Below are 24,179 nucleotides of genomic sequence, written 5' to 3'. Positions count from 1 at the left end.
GTCTGCAGCTTGAGGGGCAGTTCCCCCCAAACCCCTGCACTGTTCTTCTTGAAACTTGGCAGGCTTTGTGGCCTCAGTAAGAGCTACCATTCCTGCAGTTTTGACCCCACTGTGTTGTAACACATAGATGTGACAGGAGTTTTGCTTTCAAGAATTTGGGGTACAGTTGCCCCAAAACCCCTGCACTGATCTTCTTGAAACTTGGCAGACTTTGTGGCCTCAGTAAGAGCTACAGCCCCTGCAATTTAAACCCTGCTATGTTGTAATGCCTAGATGTGACATGAGTTTTGCTTTCAAGAATTTGGGGTGCTGTTCCCTACCAAACCCCTGCACCTGTCTTCTTGAAGCTCGTCAGGCTTCATCCTCTCTGCAGAGTCTACCACTCCTAAAATTTGCATCCAAATCGGACAAAAAGCAACAAAGTAATAGATATTTTATTGTTTCCCCATTATACCCTATGGCCGGATCTCCAAGGTGGCTCCGAACCGCTTCGGTAAGCCTAACAAGGCCAGTGCTTCAACCCAGATGTGCTGCTTCAGACCCTGAAGCGTCCAAAGCTTCTCCGGATCTGAAGCTCTGTCGGAAGCCTCGCACAGCCCTACTGTTTACTTGAGAAATCTTTCCATACTAGGACTTGCCCCTGCATGCTGATGGATGGGGAAATGCAGATGTATGATCCTGGAGTGGCCCTTGCCTTATCAAACAGGTAGAGCTGATTTAACCCCCACTGTTGTGTCTTGTTTCCCTCAGATGAACGGAGTCACCAGTCAGTGTAAACATGTGAGCTCACCAAGAGGTGGCATTGTAGGGACTGTAATGTGAAAACAAAGTGGAACACATTCTGAGCAAGACATGATGATAACTCATGTTACCTAAGGAAAGACCTTTGTAAATTTATTGGTTAAAAATGATCTTCTTGCAGTTCCTGCAGTTTATAATCCTTCCAGGTCTGGGAGGTTTCTACCCTGCATTCGGCAAAAGGAAAAAAAAGGGGAGCTTTACGTCTATCATTCCATTATGGGGCTCAGCTGATTATCATGTGCATAAGCTTCATTTAAAGCATGATTCTTCCCTGAAAAGTGACCATACAAATGCAGGCTTATGGCTTAATTCGTAAGTACAGACCTTATGATTTAAGAACCCGGATTCTTTAATGTGTCAGTGACTCACCCTGAAAGTTCAAAAATCAAGTGACAGCGGGGGGGTGGGGGTGTATGGGGCCAGACATGAGGGGGGGGTGCATGGGGCAGGACACAGGGGTGTGGGGGCACGTGGGGCACGTGGGGCCAGATGCGGGGGGATGCAGGGGGTGGGGGGTGCATGGGGCTGGACGCGGGGGGAGACATGGAAGCAAGGGGGGGCGCACAGAACCAGAGGCGGAGCAGCAGCACCATGGGGTGCTGGGTGGCAGCTCTCCGCCTACCCCCCTCACCCCATCATTCAGGATGGGCAATTTGCTAGTAATTAATGTCAGTCAACATGCTTTTATGGAAAATAAATAATTGTCAAAATAAATCTTGTCAAGCAAGCCTGATGTCATTTCTTGAGATTACAATTTTGATTTATAAAGGTAACTGTGTAGCTATAATAGATTTTGGTCACACTTAGTATCATAGGATATTCTGATTAATAATTAGCACTATGCAATATCAATAGAGCACACATTAGATGGATGAAAAATGGATTGGTACAAATAAGGAGTTGTCAAAAAGGAATCATCACTAAATGCAGGTGTGCCTAGTAGGGTTCTACAGGGACTGGTAGTCAGTTGGTTAGTTGGCTATCCAACAACTTCATCAGTGAAAGTACTATAAAATGGGTTGATGACAGAGATTGTCAGACCAGTAAATAATGATGTAAGTAGAATAGCTGTACAAAGTGTGGTAATCTGTGCCTATTCAAATAAAATCACAGTCAAATGTAAGTGATATATGCTGGAACAAGCAATTCAAGCTATACCATGAGAACAGTGAACTGTCTTTGAAAAGCAAAAACTTTGAATAGGATTTAAGGATCACAGTGGGCAAAATCTGAATGTACACTCCTAGTGTGATGATGTGGCAAACTGGGCTAATAAACAGGGGACTGGTAAATAATAAGGGAGTGATTTTACCTCTGTATAAGGCTTTGAAGAGACTCATGGTGAAATAGGCATCCAGTTCTGGTGTTTACATTTTAAAATGTTGCTGGGAAATTGAAGAGGATACAGTAAAGAGCCACAAAAATTATTCTAGGGCTAGAGAAAAGGCCACATTAAAACCTCAAGAGGCTTAAAAAACATCTCATCAAAAAGGAGACTGAGGGTGATTTGACTGGAGCAGGGGTATCAAACTCACCCTAAGCCTCAGGCTGGATCTGGGCCTCAGGGCTCATCCCAGCCCAGCTCTGCAAGGCCAGCAGTACCTGTTGCATGTCTGGCAGCAATGGTAAAGAACTGGGACAGTGATGGGGACCTGGAGGCAATGGGGTCAGGGCCAAGCAGTGGTGGCAGGAGTCCAGGGGCAGTGTTGGGAGTCTGGTCTTTTGGCCATTGATGCTTATATCTATCAAGGCCCAAGGACCCCAAATGCTGCAGCAGGCCATGCTGTTAAGCCCCACCCCACAACTCCTAGTAGCTTGGAGTGCCAGATAGAACAGCTCTGCAGGCTGGATGCAGCCTGCAAGCTGTAAATCTGACACATCTGGATTAGAGTGTGTAAGTGCTTTCATGGGTGGCCCAGAATGGGTGGCACTGAGCTCACCCTGCCCATCTACACCTGCCTTCATGCTCCAAACCTGGAATTATGGTAGTGAAGCTGCTCTGGGGCTTTTCTAGAAGCTACTCTTCTCATGCATGCTGGACACAAAGGTATCAAGAATGGCTGTGGGAACATTCCTGAGGTGCCAAAAATGCTACTTAAAGGGCACATCTACACAAGATGCTTATTGTGGATTAGCCTAATAACACTGTGAGGTGGCGTATCATGGCAAAAACCAGGCTAATAGCCTATTGCACAGTGTTATTAGGCTAATGTTCAGTAAGTGTCACTAAATAACCGTTTGCCATTGCTACTGCACAGTAACTCTAGGTACTGCATGTTTAGTTGGTACTTTATTAAGGAAGTACTAAACTAAATGCGCGGTATCTAAGGTTCCTTAATGAATGTGTAGATGTGCCCACGCAGAAGGAAGAATTCTATTTTCCTGGTAGCATGAACATGTAAGTGTGCATCTGTAGACTGACCATGAGCAGATGGCTATGTAGTGACCAGGTAGGTACATGGCCATGTGCATGCATGTCTTGTGGACACACACAAGCATCTAAGGTCCAAAAACATAGGTGGCCAAAAATATGTGACTAGAAGAGGTCAGACTCTAGAGGAAGAAGAGAACAACCCTTGCATGGTTTAACCTCAAGAGCTGAGTGGCTAGAATACTTGTCAAGGAAGTGAGAAACCCAGGTCCTAGCCCTCCTTACGTAAAGGGGTTTTAACTTGCACCTCTGACTTTCTAATACTGGGCATGTATACATGAGATGTTTAATGTGCTGTTGACTAATTAATTAAAATGCAAGTACTACCCTGCTGCAGTTTTTTCACATGCAGCAGAACATCTGTAGATGCTGCTCCAATTGGCTGGGGCACAGGGTGCTTCAGTGCGGGGCTATCCAGCAGTCAGCCCCCACATTGAAGCACCCTCCTGCCTTAGCCAGCCTCTCCACAGCACATGGATCTTGGTTGGAGAAGCACTAGGCTGGCTGCTCCAATATGCTGCTCCAGCCAGGCTCCATGTGCTACGGAGAACTGGCTGGGCCATGAGAGTGCTTCAGAATGGGCATTGCCTGCTGGCGAGCCCTGTGCTAAAGCACTCATAAGCCTTAGCCAGCCTCTTTGCAGCACATGGAGCCCAGTCAAAGCAACCCTAGGTTGACAGGCTGACCCCCCAGGGTCTCCTTCCAACCCAGGCTCCAATTGGGCTCCATGTGCTTTGCGTGAATAAGCTCCAGAGCAATGTGTTCTGGACTTTTTGCTCTTGGGCGCTTGTTCAAATGGCACATCTGGGAGCAAAAGACTGTGGAGCAATAAGCTCTAGAGTTTATTCATGTGCACTAATTGCATATGTAGACACACCCACTGTGCTCTAACAAGCATGCTGGACCATCATCTAGACTCTTCTTTGGTGCTTGCTTTGAAGCTGACCCCTTGGGAAATCAAAAGAGGGCCAGGAAGAAGGATCTGGTGTCTCTCTCTGGGGCTCTGACCTTTCCAAACACAGGCTTTCTCTCTCTGGAGCTATGTCCCCTCTGGACACCAGCTTTCAGTCCTAATCATGGCCCTACAGTTCTAATTGCTTTAAGGGCTATAATCATGGCCTCCAGCTGCCCCCACAGCCACACACATGCCTTTCAGATATTACTCAATCCTGTTGTGCAACGTTCTTGCATGTCCTTTGCCCTGTCCTTGCATGTTCTCCTACCTAATCATCTATCCAAGCTTCCACTTCTTGTAAACTTCATTTTTGTGTTTAAGCACACCAAAGAGGTCTCTGCTGAGCCAAGCTGGTCACCTGCCATATTTGCTATTCTTCCTGAACATTAGGATTGTTTGTTTCTGCCCTGGTCCATCCTAATGTTAGACTAGATGACCCTCAATGTCTTGTTCAGCCCTTTGTCACATATTCCCTTTACCTTCAAGGTACTCCCTGGACACAAGGTACCATATTTACACAAATCCAGGATGCCTCTGAATTTAATTAGATTCTATACATGGAAACTGTATAAAGTTGTTATAAATTTCCATGTATAGAATCTAATTATTGGAGGGCTGTCTTAAATTTGTCTCCCCTTCCTTCTCCCCCCTGCCCTAGCAAGCAGCAGGGAAAAAAGTGTCCAGGGGGAGGCAAGCAGCCTGACCTCTGCCCTTTGTCCCTCCCCACCACTTGCTCCCCCACCCCCACTACCTGCCTTCTGCTACTTGCCCCCTGCATGCCTGCATTGTCTGGCACCCACCCTCCCACTAGTGTCTGCCCCAGCTCAGTCTGATAGCAGTGGGAGCAGCTCTGGCCAGGGCTCCAGGGCTTTGCCAGAGCAGACATCACTGCAACAGCCATTGCTGGGCTGGACTGTGGCCAGAGCAACCCCATGGCAGTGGGGTGGAAGAAATTACTGAAGCTGCAGGGGCAGAGGAGGTGAGACTGTATGGGGGTAGATAAGGAGGCAGGGGCAGTGGGGGGTCAGGCAGCACCAACCCTGGGTTGGGGTCAAAGCTGCCAGAGAAGCAGCATGTTAAATGGAGGGAAAAAAAACCTTGTCTTAGATTCATGAAAATATGACCTATGAAAGATCATCTACCACTTTGGGATGAAGACTGTGGTAGGCAACTTTGGCACAATGGTGATATGACAATGGTAAAACTCCCAAGTGCAGCACACCATCATTTCTCGGGGTTCTGTGACTGGCTGTGGAATGAGCTCTCCCAGGAACTCAGGACCATAACAGTCTTTTTCACCTTTCACTCCAAATGAAAGGTATATTTCTCTGACCTTGCCTTTTCTAACTAAATATATAGCAACCATACTACCACCTCTTCCTAAACCCCTTCCTCTTCATGCACTACAGGACAGATACATTGGTGATGGGCATAGTTTAAGCATCTGTACAGAATAGAATTAGTTTTACTTAACAGCTATGGAAAGTTCAAGACTACAGTGCATTTTCTGCATGTGCATTTGTTGTTGATTCTCAAAAGATCTAGGTATTTTATCATCTAGGCAAGACTCAGGGTTTCATATCTCAGTTACCAAACTGGAGTCCTTTTTGGGTTGGGCTATGGTTTTATCGCTTGTATAATAAAAGAAATAATGCAAAAGGTAAACTGCATCTATTAACTGAGTCATTAGCAGAGATCCAGGTTTTCTGTTTGCTGCAGAGAAACGTGAATTTTCTCCTTTAAAAAAGAAAACTGTGGGAAATCGTTGGTTTCCTCTTGCAGGCTGGCGGGAGGGGGGGGGGGGTTCAAGTGGCATGGAGAAGTCAAGTAACTTGCCCCCTGTTTGTACCTGCCCCCTGCCACCTTTGCCTCCTGCCTGCTCCCCCTCCTACCCTTCCCCCCTAGCCTCTGCTCCCAATTCCCACTTACCCCTAGTCTCTCCTCCCCACTTTCTGCCTACCCTTACTTTTGCTCTCTGCCATCAGGCACTGTCCTTGTTCTAACCTGGGGCAATGAGCATGGTGCCAGCTCAGCTCCCATAGCAGTTATGTGGGTTGTGTGCCACTGTTATAGGGCTGGGCTGGGGCCATGCTCAGTGCCCAGGCTGCAGTGTGGATGGAGCCTTCCAGCATGGAGCAAAGGTAAGGTAGGGGAGGGAGGTGGGCAGGTGGGGGAGCAGAGGCTGCATGGGAGGAGAGATGGGGGAAGATGCTGGAGTCGGAAGATGGCAGGGTACAGAGGCAGCAGGAGGGGGGTTGGAGGGACAGGCAGCAGTTGTAGCTACAGCCCTGGCCCTGAGTAGGGGCTGGAACCCAAGCCACAGCAGCCTCCTCCACCCTCCACCCCTCCCCCTTCATATTTGATTCTAAGATGAGGGGTTTCCCTCCCATGTTAAATGGTGGGGACCTCATCTTAGAGTGATGGGCTTGTCAGCAGTGGCCCCACAAGCCAGTTGTAACATTTTAAATGTTTCCCTCACGGCTTAGGTGGAGGGCTTGCCCTGCCTCTACCTGGGATGAGGCGAAGAGCCCGGACCTGGGGAAAGACCTAACTCCCCCCCCCCAATCCCTGATTGGATAGTGTGAACCCTGGGGGCAAAGCCCCAGAGAATAAAAGGGTGATGTGCCCGACTTTAAGAGGGATCGACGATGAGGGATGAAGAAGAGGGGCCCAAAAGAGCTGGTGAAAGCTGGCCAACAGGGCAAAGTGGTTGCCCCAGAAGAGCCCCAAAACTGCAGGAAGCAGCTCGGCTCCAGCTGCTCAGCATACAGCCACGGGAGCTCGGTACACGGGGTGGCACACAGTGAGAATCCAAGCCCTGAGCTGCAGACAGCGGCTCAGGCTCCTGACCCCCAGCAGAGGGCCTGGGAGCTCGGTGTGCAGGGTGGTGCATGGTGAAGATCCAAGCCCTCAGTCGCAGGCACACAAAGGGTTGTAGAAGGACTGAAGCCTGAACTGCATAGAGCAGCTTGGGCCTTGATGGCTTAGTGGTAGGAAACTTGCCTGTTAAGGCAACTTAGGGGTGAGTTGAGGGGAAAGGAAATCTGCCCCAGGGAGGAGGGTTCTGGGTTTAATTCCCATTCAGGGCTGAGTTAAGGGGAAATTCTCATCAAGGAAGAGGGTTCATCTCTTTTTTTTTGCCCCACTCCACCCGTCCAGGGCATCTGCGCCTATACATTTTGTGAACACCTGCACCTTACATTCTGTGAATCCTGTGCCTCAAGCTTTGCTATCTGATTTCCTCTGTTAAATGCATATGTATGCCAACCATTCTTGAGTCCCTTTTGCTCCCCTGAGTCCCCACAGGTACCCAGAGGAGTGTGCCTTTACTATCCAGAGTTCCTATACCCTCCAGCATATATGTGTAGCAGGCTTACTTTTAAGAGCTTGGGTTGAGTCCCAGGCTTGAGATCCTGCTGTTTTGATTAGTGGAGCCTATCCACCAGTCAGGAGGCAGCAAGAGAAATAACATCATGCCCCTTTCCTGAGGGGAGGGGAAGAAGAGCTCCCCTGGACCTGACTGAAGATTGCAAACTGTCAAGTTCGGAAGACTTCAGGGGCAGAGCCCTGGAGCGTATAAAAAGAGCTGCATGCCCAGCAGAGGGAGATGTGTCAGGGACTGAGAAGAGAGGAGAGTGGGGCTTAGAAGAGCTGAGGAGAGCTGCTCAGGAGGGCAAAGCAGTAGCCGAGGAAGAGCCCCTGAAGACTTCTATCAGCGGGGAGCGGGGGACAGTTCCAGTGGTTAGGCTCTTAGTATGCAGCACAGTGCACAGCGTCCAAACCCTGGGAGCTGTGTGAGGTGGCTCAGGTCTGCAACCTCTGGTGTGTAGCCAGAGACACGGTGTTCAGGAGCAGGATCTTTGAAGCCCCTGGGGTGGCTCAGGTCCTCAACCCCTGGAACAAGGCTGGGGGCTCAGTGCAGGAGGCGCTGCACGGAGGGTGAGAGACCCTGGGAGCCACTTGAGGTGGCTCGGGTGTACAGCTGCTGACACGGGGCAGCAGCTCGGTGCAGATGACGCCACCCAGAGGGTCCAGGAATAGACTGAGCCCCAGTGCTGCACAAGGCTGTCCAGGCCTCCCACCTCTAGCACAAGGCGAAGCACCCACTACACACAGAGGTGCATATGGCCCTAAGCCAGGACAGTGGCAGCAGAGTCAGGTGGCAGAAAAGCCCAGCAGGGAACAGAGCTTGACCTAGAGAACAAGAGGCAACCCTCTGGGACTGCGGAGTACTAAGTTACCCTGGAGAGAGGGTCTCCACAGGGTTGTGAAGGGGCACCATGTGGGCCACTCCTGGGTGATAGCAGGGGAGTTCAGGAGTCTTTGGGGGTCTTCCTCTCCTTTTTCTTTCCTCTCACCTCCTTTCCTGTAGTGCTACCTTGGGAGTGGGGCCCCTGCCCTGGAGGGCACCCAGGTAGTCTAAGGACTGCTGATTATATTTGTGGACTGTGCCTTACAGTTTATGTGAATAATTTGAAGTAATAAATTTGTATATGAATAGAGTTATAAGGTTGTCCAATCAATAACCTTTGGTCTGATTTCATAGATTCATAGATGTAGGGTTGGAGCGGACCTGACCAGATCATCAAGTCCAACCACCTGCCCTGGGCAGGAATGAATACTGGGCTCATATGACCCCCACTAAGTTAAGCTTATATGACCCCAGCTAGGTAGTAATCAAGCCTCCTTTTAAAGACCCCTAAGGTAAGAGCCAGCCCCACTAACCTTGGAAGCTGGTTCCAGATCCTAGCCGCCCTGACTGTGAAGTAGTGCCTCCTGATGTTTAGCCTGAACCTACTCTCAATCAGCTTGTGGCCATTATTCCTTGTTACTCCAGGAGGTGCTCGGGGGAACAGGGTCTCACCCATTCCCCTCTGGTCCCCCCTGGTAAGTTTATAGACTGCCACTAGATCCCCTCTCAGCCTTCTCTTGTGAAGGCTGAACAGGTCCCTTAGCCTCTCCTCGTAGGGCCTGCCCTGCTGTCCCCTGTTCATGTGGGTGGCCCTCCTCTGGACCCTCTTGATGCTGTCCACATTCGTCCTGAAATGCAGCACCCAGAACTGGACACAGTACTCCAGCTGTGGCCTGACCAGTGTCACATAGAGGAGGAGGATCACCTCCTTGGACCTGCTCGTGGTGCATCTGTGGATACATGACAAGGTGCAGTTAGCCTTGCTGACTGTGTCCTCACATTGGTGGCCCATGTTCATATTAGAATCAATAATGACTCCAAGATCTCTTTCTGCCACTGCGCTTTCAAGAAGGGAGTTCCCCAGCCTACAGGTATGCTTCTGGCTCTTCCTGCCCAAGTGAGTACTCTGCACTTGTCAGTATTGAGTCCCATCCTATTCACATTCACCCACCCCTGTAACCTGTCCAGGTCCAGTTGTATCCTGTCCTTCCCTTCTAGCATGCCCACCTCACCCCAAACCTTGGTGTTGTCAGCAAATTTGAACACGGTGCTTTTCACCTCCTTGTCCAAGTCGCTGATAAAGAAATTGAATAGTATGGGCCTGAGGACCGAGCCCTGGGGACTCCACTGCCCACCTCCCTCTAAGTCAAATATGACCCATCCACCACCACTCTCTGGGTGCAGTCCACTAGCCAATTTGCAACCCATCTGACTGTGTAGGCATCAATGCCACAGTCACCTAGCTTTTTAATGAGAATGGGGTGGAAGACAGTGTCAAAGGCCTTCCTGAAGACTATATCCACCGCAACACCTGCGTCCAATGATTTTGTGACCTGATCATAGAAGGTTATCAGGTTGGTCTGACAGGACCTGCCCTTAATGAACCCATGCTGGTTGCCCTTGAGCATCCTCCCCACTGCTGGTCCTTCACAGATGTGCTCCTGGATAATTTTTTCAAAGAGCTTCCCTAGGACCGAAGTAAGACTAATGGGCCTATATTTGCCTGGGTCCTCCCTCTTCCCTTTTTTAAAGATGGTGACCACATTGGCCTTCTTCCAGTCTTCTGGCACCTGGCCAGAGCACCACAAGTGCTCGTAAAGCTGTGCCAGGGGCCCCGCAATGACCCCTGCCAATTCCCTCAGCACCCTAGGGTGGAGAGAGTCTGGACCTGCTGATTTGAACATGTCCAGCCCCTCCAGAAGTTCCCTAACTTGGTCCTCCCTGACCCTAGGCCTGGCGAGTCACTCCTGAGTCTGTCCTGAATCCCGGTGAGGGAGAAGTCCTGGTTCCTGCTCAGAAAAATGGAGGCAAAGAATTTGTTAAAAAGGTCTGCTTTTTCATCTGGTGCAACCACCAAATTGCCAAGCATATCCTGCAGGGGTCCCACGTTGCCTGGTTTCTTCTTTTTACTCCCTATGTATTTAAAAAAGGACTTTTTATTGTCCTTGTTGCTAACCCTAGTTCTGCCTCCGCCTTAGTCTTCCTAACAGCCTCCCTACAGACTCTTGCTATGGAGGTATAATCCTCTTTGGTGATAGCATCCCCTTTCCACTGGATGTACGCCCTCTTTTTGGCTTTCAGATGTTCCTGAATGACTTTGGTGAGCCAAGGGGGCTTTTGAGCACTCTTACTCCCTTTGACTCACATTGGGACTGTCACCCCTTGGGCTCGGAGGATCGTCTCCTTAAGGAACAACCACTCGTCTTGGACACCTAGTTCCCCTACTCCGGGACCACAATGCCTCTCCTACTAATCTCCTCAACTCATTGAAATTGGCCCTCCTGTTGTTCTATTGTTCATCCGTATATTAAATGATAACTGGGTGTATGTATATCTGTATATATATATTATACGGTTTATTGTTTTGTAAATGTGTACATATATATATAATCTATGTTCATACCCTTTAATGGTTTTGTTGTAATAATAAATCTGTATATAGTTACGTAGTTGATCGACTGGAGCTGACTCTGTGGGGGACAGAGGCGGCCACTGGGTTGTTGTGTCCCTCCGCAGCACACTGCCCTGCCAATAATTCCCTCAACTGGAAAGGGAAGTACAAACCCATGTACACCTGGGCTACATATGTTATAACCCAACCCTATTCCCCCCTTATTAAATGGTATATGGTTAAGTCCCAACTGGTGTCCTGGCTCTACTCTATAGGGAATAGGAGGAAAGCTGCGCACCTCAGGCAGCTATGCCTCCCACAGTGGTCCGGCACCCACTCTGATCCCTTCAATTGGAGAGGGAGTACATCTCTGAGTACCACTCAGGTTACATTAGAATCAAGTAAATATGGTATTAACTCTGATAAAGAGAAAATATAGCACCATCCTCTCTCATTTTTCTATGTGGAAAGCACCCAATCACTTGCCCATTGCTTGCATAGTAAACAGGCACCAGTACCACTCAGACTAGGAACTGCATAAACCAACTCCAGGATGGCAATCCCTTCCTCCTTAACTAGAGAGGTAACATACCAGCGGCATTCCAGATGAAGCAGGTAATACACACCTAAGATGGATATCAGCAGTCTCAGTGCTAGCCCAGCTCTGCTGAGATCCTAACCATCCAGCCCTTTGTTCTCTGAGGTCCATAGCTTCCTCCTATTGGGACACCCTACCATGAACTGCAGAGATGAACTGCACATGTCTCCCCACCCCTTTTTCAGAGCCCCATGAAATAGCCACTACAGGAACAGATGTATATAAGGCCATGAGTAAAGTCCTTGTAGCACAGTGTTCATGTGCCAAATGATTGTGGTTCTCTCCTATCTCTGTAGCATCATGAGAGATAGTGGTAGTGTAGGCAATAAAACATGTGAGTCAAAGAAGAAAGTGCCCAGCCTCACTCAGCCTCTGGCTGTGCTTCTGTCAGGGCTAATACCAGCACTTGCCCAGTGTACAGTGACAAGGACAGAAGTGGAACAAGACAAAAAACTACCAAGCTGGCTTTTTATTTCCATGTGGTCATCTAAGTGGTAGGCTTCCAGTCACCTAAGTGGTATTTTTGGCATTTATGCACAGGTATATGTTCAGTTTTCTGGCAGTATGCGGGTGCACATACTATGCATGTAGACTGAGCATGCGCAATAAGTTATGCACGGGCCACATGTGTGCCCAGCTACATGTAGGCCCTCCTTGTGGTTGCATAGTGGTATCGAATACCCAGAACCGTGAGAAACAGGTGCTGGCCTCAGGAAGTGGAGGAGGGATTTCTAGAGCTTGTACTCATGTTAAATATACACACAGGGTTACATGTTCAAGAATAGAATGGCTTTCTGCAGTAAGTGCCAAAATGCACTTAAATGATAAATGTAAAATCGAATGCTGGCCCAAATGATTTGCTAATCTGTTACCACCTTGCTAGGTCAGCTTGGACCCCTGGTCCTGCCTGTAACATTTTCTGCAGTGTTCAAAATTGGTCTTTAAATTTGTCATTTTGCAAAACCCTATTTTTCATTCAGAAAAAATCATGTTGTAAATGCAAAATATTGGGAATACATTTCCTTAGGCACTCTGCAGCACAGTGAAAGGCAGGGAACTGGCAGCTTCAACAGAAAGGGTTCCATATTTACCCGGCATGGCTCCTGCAGCTGCCTCAGGTTTTCCAGTCCAAGAAGAGATCCAGATGCTTTGCCAACTTTGCCCTGCACAGTATGAAACAAATAAGTAATGTTTACTCTCACTTAGGATTTAAGGGCATGTTTATATGTGCTCTAGAGGTTTGGGGGGGAGGTGCGGCACTTTGTGACTGCATAGTGGAATTGAAGCTCCAAGATCCGCTCTAATTAAAGGACCACTGCGTCTCCTGTATCAGCGTCCCTGGGCTTAAAAATGGCAGCAGGGGCACTTGAACTAAATCATGTTTGACAAGCTTTAGTTCAAGTGCCCTTGATGTCATTTTTCGTGTGGAGACACTAATACATGAGATGCAGGAGCCACGCTCCAGCAGACTTGATTAATTAGGTCTGCTTTGACACACTGCAATTCCAGCATGTCGGAGCATCTTCATGTATAGGCACCTAAGAGAGTGGAAGAAGTAGCATTGCAGGTAGATGGGCACTTGCCAATAAGGGCCTTTCTTAACTGAGAGCACTCTGGCCTAGAGGCCAATAACTGGGACAGAGCTTGACAGCAAGAGTGGGCCCAGCACCAGACATTTCTGATTGGAGCATGAGGTGCCCAGTGCTATGGAGGGGAAGCACTACTATCACCACTGCTAATTGCACATAGGCAGCTGAAATCAGGAAACAAACACATGAGGGTCAGCTGCCCCTGGAACAGGAGTCCCTGCCCCCAAGATGTCCTTGGCCCTACAGGTTAGTACAGTACAGACAACATAACAGCACAGCACTAGCATCACATGCTCTCTAGTTTCTTTTTGTAAACATAGGGATAAATCCTATTTCACCTTAATTGCCTAGGTGGCACTTTGGTGCAATTTTTGGCAAGTGTGCACAGTTCAGATTCGGTCTAGTTATAAGCTCATCCTGCACGTTTCTTCTGGGCATGTGTGCAGAAGGCTGCACAGGCTTCTGGTTAAAATAGAAGCACTGAGATATGTACATAACATCCAGTAAATCCTGAAAATTTAGCCACAGAAAAAACACAACTAGAAGAGGAGGGTAATCTTATCACCTTTTATCCTAATAGTCTATTGCAGGGGTCAACAACCTATGGCCCTCAGGCCAGATCTGCCTTGTTGACCCTTTGGATCTGACCCATGGAGCCATGGCTTTGGTAGCATATGGCAATGGAGGGCTCTGCCCTTGCTATGCTGCAGTCAGACACCCAGAACATCAAAGTGGGCAGCTGTGCCTGCATTCTGCGGCCACTGGGTGGCACATATTTTCTTGGACTGGGGTTCTACCCACAAGAAGCCACACATTAGGGAGAAGTGATGGAGGTAGCTGGGTAAGTGCCCCCACATCTTAAAATGGATTATTCTGGTCCCTACTGGAAAGTGCTGCCAACCTCTGGTCTAGTACAGTGGTGGCTGAGTGCCTGCTCTTATCCTGCCCCTCAGAGGCCTACCTGATAGTATGTACCCTGTGGCAGGGCGCCTCAAGCCTCCAGCCCTGTGGACTGGAGTGGTGGAGATGTCACTGCCAAGAATCAGGTTAACCCTTATCTGCCTTCACAGCCAACAGTTTTATATAGTGACCAAGGATCTAAATCCCTGAAGTTGACAAAGGCTGTGGGACTAGGGAAGGGTTAACCTGAGTCTTGGTGGTGACACCTGACACCTCCTCTGGCAGCAGCTTCCTGCATCCCCTCCCCACTCCCTTGTGAAAGAAAGGCTGGACTTCCCTTCTAGTACCTCCCTTTACTAAATGTCCAGGACTTGTGTGCCACATGCAGCAACTGCCTGTGCCATTTGTGGCATGTGTGCCACAGGTTGGCCATCCTTGATTTGTGTTTAGAACACTTATGAAGCAGAAGACCTAGGTTGTAAGGAGCCAGCTATGAAGGGAGAAAAGGCAGAAAAAGGCATATCCTAGACATGGTTACCTGTAGTGTCCCCTTACCCCTCCACACTCAGCATCCTGGGCCTGATGGGCCAGCTACCTAACTTCCATTTATTAGTTTTGTCATGAGGGAAAGGTGGCTACCCCACGGCCCATCTCAAGCTGGAGGATCACAATCATGGCCTTCTCATTGCCATGAACAGCACATGCCCCCAGTGCCTGGAGGGGCACGGCTGTGTTAGCGGCAGTAGGAGCACGGTGGCAGTGGTGTGAGCTTGGTGGCGGTGAGCGGGGAGCTCCTGTAGATGCCGTCGGCACTGTTGGTGATAAGGGTGGCAAATGCCAACCACGGCGTCTTTTTGCAGGGGGTGCACCATCCCTGCTCATTGCCCAGTATGGAAGAAGAAAACCCCAGGCCTTAATTTCTGCTGACTTCTTTGAGTTAGTGCACTATTTGCTAATGATTGCTTTTTCCCCGCCTATTTTGCAATCTGCTCTTTCTCCCGCCCTTTTCCCTTGTTGAGCTGAGTAGACCTATGAGGTCAATAGGTCAAACCACAGTCTATGCCCTCTTGCAGCTTTCTGGTTCAAACCAGTTTTTCTTTGACTTGTTATATCTTGTGTCATGTGACCTGATTGAAATGTATAAAAGGTTTGCTTCAATTGCCTGTTGGGGGGGGGGGGGGGGGGGGCGGCATGCAGGACTGATAAGAGGAAGCTCTGTCTGTCCGGTGCTCTCCCCAGCAGCTGCTTGTATAACAAAGGTCTCTGACAACTTCGTGACCAAACAATAGAGTGAAACCTGTTTCTTCCACAATTCTTGGTGCTGTGACTCAGATGGCAACACCCGGCTGAGAGTACCGACGGGCTTGCAGACTGTTCCCCTCCGAAACCCCAGGCGCCAAATCAAGATAAGAGATCTTTTGAAATCTCTAAAGGGGTTATCAGTGGAGGACTGCCCGTGCAGGTCGGGGAAACCAGATCGAGCTTATGCCATCTGAACTTTTGAAATACGAACTTGTCAGGAACTCTAAAGGGTTTGTATGAAACCGGTTTACAACTAAAAGAGTAAAAGGAAAAGTCTAGACTAAGGAATATAGAAACCTGGGGAATAATGTCAGTGTTTTCCACGGTGTCACTGACCAGGGCTGGGACTAAAGAAATATTCTTGAACCCTGTGCCTCAGCGCTTTTACCTTTTATTGCCTGTTACAATGAAGTGCAAATCAATAGACTGCCCATCAATGCCTTGCAAGGGCTGAGGGCTAAACCCTGTACCAAAAGGGCAAGACCAAAAGCAGAGCCTTCTGCGCCATCAACTGTGTCACCGGAGAATTTCTCTGCCCTGAAAGCAAAACTGTCAACATTTTCCCAGGCACATGCAGGGCTGCCAGCTTTTACCCTGCCTGATCACATGGCCTAAGGAGTCCGGCCAGCCCAACCCCCAAAGAAAGGAGCCACAATGGGGGTAGTAGCAGGCCGAGAACCGGTATCTGAAGTTAATATTGGCCCCGTAATTCGAATACCTGTACACATTCAATTAAGTAAAAGTGAAAAGTCAATTGATATGCTATTAAACATGGGTGCCCAGATTTGCATTTTAGATTCCACAGATTGGAAAGGGGAGAAAGGAACCCCTTATCAAGTAATTGAAGTTGGAGGCACCAGACAACCAAGACATCTAGTCCGAGCAACCTTCACGTTACCTAATGGCTCTAAGGTAACAGCAGCCACAGTAATACTTAAAGGGGGACCAAGCTTACTGGGACTTAATGTACTAAGAGAACAGCGGTTTGCCCTTGAACAAAAGAATTAGCAGTTTGGGTGTGCAGTGCCTCACTGAGAACCAGAAAAAACAGCTATAACAGCTGTAACTCCATGTAAATGATCCCACTAACCCTGCCTCCCATGAAAGGAGTACATGGATCCCAGTACTGAACTCCCCCCGAGACCACACAACCTATCCAGTGTACTATAAGCCAGCAATTAAAAGATGAGACTGCTATTCAAACCCCCTCTCCGTATAACAATCCAGTGTAGCCAGTGCGGAAGCCACATGGAGAATGGCAATTGACTATTAACTTTTGAGCTTTGAATGCTAATACTGACCCTTTGATGGCTACCATCCCATCACTACCAGCCTTAACAGAAAGCATCCAGAGTTATAAGCCTGCATGGATAAAATCCATTAGTATCAAAGACATGTTGCGATGCTACGTGTTTGTAGCTGTAGAAGTTACCACAAAAATAACGTTCCACCATGCCTCGGCGAGAACTAAAGCCCAGAACACTTGTGCAGCACTGGAAACTCTGCTAGCTGTATATCCACCACCCATAAAACTACAAAATGATAATAGACCTCACTTCTGCAATCATCTTGTGTATGACTGGACTGTGAAACATAGCATGTTATGGACATATCACAGCCCACACCATCCGCAGTCTAAAGAATTGGTAAAGCAAGCCAATGGCATCCTCAAATGCAATTTGCGAGTAGCCTCTGGCCCGGCTCTTAAAGAATGAAACTTGCACCTGGATTGAGCTATCAATTGAACCAATAACCGACCCTGTCCAGGAGGTACCCCCGTGCAACAAGCCTTTGGATTGAGTAGTCCCCGAGAGTCGGCAGTAGAGCGACCTAGGGGTGGTGACCCAGAAAAGCTCCAGGCAGAAGATTGAGTAGTAGTGAAGCATCCTTAAGGAAATAAATGGGAGGGGACATTATTAGCAAATGTATGCATAATACATAGTGGGTATTTAAGTCAGATTTATCTAACGGGAGCCAAGCTCCTTGTTGTCTTGTTCTTACAGATTGAATCTGTCCACAAGTGCAGCCATAACCATTTCTAATTGAGCCTGCCACTAAAAATGAATCCTGCTCTGTCACTGGTCTGAATCGACTAGCATCATAAAGTAGTGGACTGTTATAAATATACTCTTTTTATTAATGCCTTATTGTGTTTCTTGGGTAGGGCATGTATACTATCCTTCTTATTACCCAAATAGTAATAAACTTGCTCCTAAAGACCTCAGAGAGTAGCCTAACCCTAAAAAGCATCCCCCGGAAACGTGTTCAGATAGTCTTCACATGGTCCAGCTGCAGTATCCATACTGAAAAAAACCCACCACCCTGGAGCAAGTAAAGTCCTGGTCTCTGAGTAGAAAAAACAGAAGTTAACTGGCAAGGTGGTAACTGTCAGTACACCTGTGGCACCAGTTATTATCTTGGGTTCATTCCCTACCTGAAAACTGAAATGGCTAACTATGGGAGGGGAGATAATTGTTGTAGCTCTGCTCATTTGAGAGTTTGTTGTTACATACTTCCTGAGGGGAACCCCGTTGAGCTCAACGTTCTTGAGTTTGTGTTCCTAATAGTGCATTCTGCATCTGTTCAGCCGCTTGAGCCACTGAGATTATGGGAGGATCTGCCCCCTCCCATTCCTATGGCTAACAACACTCTCCAATGATGGTGTGAGGCCCACCAGGTAAGAGAGCACATTACAGGTTAAAATAAAGTTATTACATAGTTTGTGAATCATACCTACACAGAGGCATGGTAAAATGATACCCACTTTAATACAACCAAAAATAGTCTGTATCCGCAAGTCTCTAACACTTATCCTCATCCTTTTATACCAGTAAAGTTCCTAAAGCAAATCAGTGCTATGATCCTGCCCAAACAATGCCATTTCATTAACCCAATCCAGCATTGTTCTCACGAGTGACAGTGGGAGCTCTTTCGCTCTCTGGGAGGTGAAGCATGGTTACAAGCTCCCAAAGTAGGAAAGATAAATGTGATCTGTAAGAAAATGGGACGTTCACTACTATCTCTGGCCGTTCCCACACGGGAGACCCTGACACCACCCGTGTATAACTCCACACCCTCGTGGAGGTCACAAGTTAAAATCCCAGCCCACCTAACAAGACCTGCGTATACGAGTTACCTAATGTGTCATATGTAACAATAGGGCAATGTGTTTGTTGAGAAAGACCAGGTCGTTTGCTGCATAAAAATAGTACCACCTAAACTTTATGCAATTCATGTTGCTTAAGAGCTAAAAGTAAAGCCATTGCTCTACTGCAATTGAGTAACCATACTATTGCCCTAAAATAGCCAAAAATTTCCTCTGAAACTATATCTCTCAACTTTACAATACCTACTTCATGAGTATCAGATGTAAATATGCATTGCTTAAAAAACTAAAATAAAATAAAAAATAAGCTGCAAAGCCTTAAGGCAACGGCTCGGCAAGACACTCAGTTAGCTCTCCTTGCTCGAAAAGATAGATGAATCATTAGCCTAGCTGTCAATGTGCCTAAGCCTTGTAAATGGTATGATGTAATCTGTACTATTCGTGTGTCACCAAGTGTCACCTCAACTACGTGGCTAACCATCTTGAGCATCATAGTATTCTGCATTGCCCTGGACTGGTGTTTCAGTCCAGGGCCTTGCATTGCCCGGACTGGTGTTTCAGTCGTTGTTGTTATAAATCTGTTCATGATATGCAAATTTAATGTATAAATCCCTCCCCATTTCCTAATGTAGTGCATGTGGCTTTAGCATCTCAATTGTAGCCATCATAGTGCTTCAGCAAACAAGGAGTGGAGTGTGACAGCTGAACAGTGTTCTTGTGTGATAAAGGTGCTTGCTGAAGGCTCTATAAAGATTATATCAAGTGTTTTTCTGTATTTGTTTAGATATTAAGCTATATGTTGTTGCTAAAAGCCTAATTCAAGTCTAAGATGTAGTGAGGCCTTGTATAAAGTAAGGCCTAGTAAATTTAGCAAAGCCTTGAAGTAGTAAGGCCCTGTGGCGTAGTTAAAATTACCTTATCAAAAGAATGTAAGGCTTGTACTGCTAATTGGTCAGTCTAAGGACAGTTGAAGTAAAAGAAATCTGAGTAGTTGTACATTATCAGAACCATTCAAAAGCTTTAAATTGGCTGAAATATCTGGAAAACATTCAAAAGGAAAATACAGCTCTGTAAAAAAAATTAGTTAGCTGTTGCCTAGATCAGTGAGCCCATGGACCTCGAGGAGCCCAAGGACTGCATTCCAGGGTCCTTCCCAGTACCCGTTTAGACAGTGCTGTTCAAGGACGCCTGACTTCGCTGAACTTCATGAAAAGAGAAGCTTACTGTGTATCAGGCATCAGAGGGGAATGCCGATAAGTTGCCAACACAAATTGCTTTTGTCTGTCATTGTTTGTTTTGTTACTACGCGTAGTTGTGTTTTTGTTAAGTCAGTAAATCCTTCTTACCTTTCTACCCCTGACCATACTCTCAATCCCAAACCCTCTGCAGGCAGCTGAGACAGCACCCATTGCAGAATGGGACCCTACGAGGGGTCCGGGAAACCACGGGGTCTTAGTGTCCATCAAGATGTGACCAAGAGGGCATAAAAGGCAGCCTCCCAAATATACTGTGTCATCAAAGACATGGCAGTAGAGAATTTGAGGGTGCCCTTGGGCCAACTTGGCATGGGAAGGGGGCCTTGAGGAGGTCACGGCCCTCCTGCAGGACCCCGTGCCATGACAGTCAGGAAAAAAAGAAAGAAAATAACGAGCCCAGTTGATGGCTTTGCAACTTCAAACTTATCACCCCAGAGGATGAGGACATGGAAAAGGGAATTCACGAGGCTGAGGAAGGGGACGCGGGTGCTGGCAGACGAATGTTTCCTCCATTGACAGTTCTTCCTGTTTTTACTGTGGTCAAACTGGTCATTGGAAAGGACAGTGTCCCAACAGACTGCATACCTCTACCCCTTCAACAGGAAACTCTGCAGATCAACATCAGCAATTCTCCCTGTCTCTTCCCCAAAATTCTTTATCTCAATATTAGGACCACCTGAGGGATAGTAACTTCATCCTTTCACCACTCTTATCCGTTGATCAGTCTGGACCCTTTGTAGAATGTACCATAGCAGGAAAAAGGGTAACTTGCCTTGTTGACACAGGGGCAAGCCGTTCTGCTTTGCATATTTTTGATCTTCCCGATCCACCTCTTTCCAATGCTGTAGTAAATACTGTTGGAATTTCTAACCAAGTAATTTCTCATCCTGTAACTCAACCCTTGTCCATTACTCTTGGTCCTATCTCTGACCACCATGACTTCCTTTTAAGCCCTTTTACCCCGTTAATCTTTTAGGTCATGATCTACTTTGTAAACTTGGTTGTACTATTTATTGTACAGCGGATGGATTTTTCCTTGAAGTACTAGTAGAAAACAAACGTGCAGTTCTTGCTACTATGATTGAACCAGCAACCCCACCTATTTCTATAACAAACCCTGATTTCAAGGATGAAATCCTTAAACAGGTACCCCCTGCCCTATGGTCACAGCATGCTAATGAAGTTGGGCAGATACACACCACTGAACCTGTTAAAATTTGTCTGGATCCATGAAAGCAGCTCCTGCACATTTCCCAGTATCCTCTCAGCAAGGAGGCTGAGCAAGGAATCGTGCCAGTCATTTCTTCCCTCCTTCAACAAGGTATCTTGATCCCCACTTCTAGTCCTTGTAATACTCCAATTCTGCCAGTTAAAAAACCAGGCAAAACTACTTAGCGCTTTGTGCAAGATCTGCGAGCTGTTAATTCTGTTGTTTTACCTATTTTTCCTGTAGTACTTAACCCAGCTACCATTCTTTCTTGCATCCCACTGGAAGCTTGTTTCTTTACTGTTGTACATTTGTGTTCTGCTTTTTTTTCAATTCCTATTCATCCAGATAGTCAGTTTTTGTTTGCATTTACTTATAAAGGCTTACAATATACTTGGACTAGACTCCCATAAGGGTATACAGAGTCCCCTTCTATCTTTTCACAAATTTTGAAGAAAGATTTAGATGACAATCAGTTCAAAAACTGTTCTGTCCTTATCTAGTATGTCGATAATCTTTTGCTTGCCTCACCTACCTTTGAAGCCTGTAAAATTGATTCTCTGCACCTTATGACCTGTCTTGCTCTAAAAGGCCATAAAGCTTCTAAAGAAAAACTTCAGCTCTGCTTACCAAAGGTTCATTATTTAGGCCGGAGAACGTCACCTTTCAAATGTGCGAGTTGAAACAATTCTCAAAATCCCTCGGCTCACAACTGTCTCTCAAATGCGCACCTTCTTAGGCATGGCCGGATATTGCCGCCAATGGATTTTGGGCTATGCCTCAGTTGTAAAACCCTTGCAAAATTTTACCTTAAAGGACACCCCTAAACCTTTGCAGTGGTCTCCAGAAACTGAAAATGCCTTTTCTGTCATTAAAACTGCCCTTTCACAGGCACCCACACTGGGACTTCCTGATTATTCAAAGCCTTTTACACTCTTTTGTCATGAAAAAGATGGCTTTGCTCTGGGGGTACTTATTCAATCCCATGGAGATAAACATCGTCCTATTGCCTACTATAGCACAGCCTTAGATCCTGTAGCAACTGGGTTTCCACCATGCCTTTGGGCAGTTGCTGCTGCTGCTATTCTTGTAGAATCATCTGCAAATGTTGTTTTAGCCTCACCCTTAACCGTTGCTGTACCCCACTCAGTGGCCGCACTTCTTTTAAAAAACAAAACCCAACACCTTTCAAATGCTCGTTTAACTAAATATAAAATTCTGCTACTTTCTGCGGCCTACGTTACTTTAGTTCGGTGCCCTGTACTTAATCCTGCTTCCTTGTTACCTGCACCTTCTGATGGCAAGCCTCATGACTGCCTCGCTGTTACCGCTCATTTAACTTTACCTTGAGTTGATCTTAAGGACATTCCCATTCCAAATGCTGACCTAGTTTTGTATGTTGATGGGTCCTGCCTAAGAAATTCCAAAGGCTCTCTTGTTGCAGGTTACACTGTATGTTCCCAGCACGAGGTACTCAAAAGTAATTTTTTACCTTCTGTCTATTCTGCCCAAATTGCTGAACTTGTTGCCCTCACTTGTGCCTGTACCCTTGCTAAAGGTAAAACTGTTAAAATATATATATATATATATATATATATATATATATATATATAGATTCGTGTTATGCCTTTGGTGTTGTCCATGATTATGGGCAATTATGGAAACAACGTGGGTTTTTTACCTCAAATGGCACACTCATTCGTAACGGTTCTTATGTAGCCGCCTTATTAGATGCCATTCAATTACCTGCTGCTTTTGCCATTATTAAAGGTGTTACTCATCAATCTTCCCAGGATGAACTTACGTGTGGAAATACTCTGGCTGACTCTGCAGCCAGAGCTGTAGCCCTGTCACCCCCTCAGGCTGAGCAATTATTTTTTTCTCATGAGCAGTCTCCTATTGCAACTCTTCATGATGTTGCACTTCTCCAAGATCAGGCCACAGATTCTGAAAAAGACACCTGGAGACTGCATAGGTGCATATTACACCCTGATCACCTTTGGTGCTCCCCGGACGGCTGCCTGGTTGCACCCAAGGTCTTACTTCCCTACCTTGCTCACGTGTACCACGGAGTGACCCATGTGAGCAAAGGGGAGATGATCACAGCTATTCACTGATTGGTATGCTCCAAATTTTCCTTTCATAGCTCAGCACTACTGCCAGACTTGTCCTGTGTGTCAAGCCCATAATATAGGCAAACCTGTTAAAACTAAGAAAGCCGCACATCCCCCACCTTGAGGACCATTTGTAAATATTCAGATTGATTTTATACAAGTGTCGAAATGTTGTAAATATCAATACGTACTTGTTATAGTTTGTATGTTTTCAAGTTGGATTGAAGCCTATCCTGTGACAAGGGCCGATACTAAAGCTGTCACTAAAATCTTTTTAAAGGACCTTATCCTGTGATTTGGAATCCCACTTACCATCAATAGTGAAAGGGGATCTCACTTTACTGGGCAAATTATGCAAGAAATATGTAAAGCCCTGCAGATTCAACAGAACTTTCACTTTCCTTATCACCCACAGTCAGCAGGTGCTGTAGAGAGACAAAACAGGATACTGAAAAACAAACTAGCAAAAATCTGTGCTGAGACTGGTTTAAAATGGCCAGATGCTCTACCATTAGCATTAATGAGCATGAGATCCACCCCTAATCGGAAGACTGGACTCAGCCCAGCATGGGGAGACCTATGCAACTTCCATCCTCCCCACCCTTACCACCTTCTCAGATTAACATCCATTTAGCTGATGATCTTGTATTACAATATTGTCAAGCATTAATGAAATGCATTAAGGCCTTTCGTTCACAGGTCCAAGAAGCTTTACCCAGAGAGCCTGAAGAAGCCTGCTATTCCTTACAGCCAGGAAATTGGGTTCATGTAAAAATCCACCAAAGAAAATCAGCTTTAGAACCTCGCTGGAAAGGTCTGTTCCAAGTTCGTCTCACCACTAACACTGCAGTAAAGTGTCAGGGACTATCTACTTGGATCCATGCATCGCACCGCAAAAAGACTGTTCCTCCTGATGAAACCAAGGTTTAAAGATTAAGACTCCAAGAAAAGAGCCCATTAATAACCGAACATGGAGTCCCTCCTATTGACTAATTGTATTGGACTTTTAAACCTGGCCTATGGGAATGTGTTTTTTTTGTCTTTAATTAACCAAATTAGGATAGACTTAAATGTCTCTCGTTGTTGGATATGTAGTCATGTCCCTATCCATTCTACC

At 46.7% G+C, this 24,179-nt stretch overlaps 1 long non-coding RNA gene across 1 annotated transcript in view; it reads right to left on the bottom strand.

Moving 5' to 3' along the window:
• Window positions 1–479: 479 nt before the first annotated feature.
• LOC132244604 (uncharacterized) overlaps window positions 480–24,179 on the bottom strand; it is a 115,096-nt gene continuing 91,396 nt past the window's right edge. The window contains exons 3-4 of the long non-coding RNA XR_009456207.1: window positions 12,680–12,751; window positions 480–965 (exon numbers count right to left, since the gene is read on the bottom strand). This is a non-coding gene — a long non-coding RNA (uncharacterized LOC132244604). The remainder of the gene's footprint in view (window positions 966–12,679; window positions 12,752–24,179) is intronic.

Source organism: Alligator mississippiensis, chromosome 13, assembly GCF_030867095.1.
Source record: "Alligator mississippiensis isolate rAllMis1 chromosome 13, rAllMis1, whole genome shotgun sequence".
NCBI classification, from domain to species: Eukaryota; Metazoa; Chordata; order Crocodylia; family Alligatoridae; genus Alligator; species Alligator mississippiensis.
The sequence above is the reverse complement of the archived record's forward strand: the minus strand, read 5'-3'. Positions and strand labels throughout refer to the sequence as shown.